Source organism: Alligator sinensis, unplaced genomic scaffold, assembly GCF_000455745.1.
Source record: "Alligator sinensis unplaced genomic scaffold, ASM45574v1 scaffold1000_1, whole genome shotgun sequence".
In the NCBI taxonomy this organism is placed as follows: domain Eukaryota; kingdom Metazoa; phylum Chordata; order Crocodylia; family Alligatoridae; genus Alligator; species Alligator sinensis.
Window position 1 is genome coordinate 1,090,254 of NW_005842478.1, and position 492 is coordinate 1,090,745.

Sequence of the window (492 nt, forward strand, 5' to 3'; positions counted from 1 at the left end):
GGGGGGGGGGGTTATTTAGAGCAGCTCAGAGAGCCACTCTAATTGAAGTGCCCTCAGTGTCTTGTGTAATCAATGTCCCATGCTTCAAAATGGCAGTAGGAGCACTAACTGAAGCTTATTGAACAAGCTTTAGTTAAAGGGCCCCCACCACCATCTTAAAGCATGGGGACGCTGAATACATGAGATGTGCAGGCTGCTGGAGTGCATTAATTAGCACACTCCAGCAGACTTGATTAATTGAGTCTGCTCCAACGTGCTGTAATTACAGAGCACCCTCCCTGTACATCTACAGGCAGCCAAACACATTCGGTACTTTTTGCAAAGGCCACAAAAGGTCTTGCATGATTGGGACCTGTGAGTGCAATCTGTGCTCCAGGTTAGTGCCAAAAATTACCCTTCCCCAAAATAAGGATGAGATAAGGGCAAGGATTTGATTCAGCCCCTTCTGCACCAGTCAGCAGAGACAGCCCTGCATGTAGGCATTGCATGCAT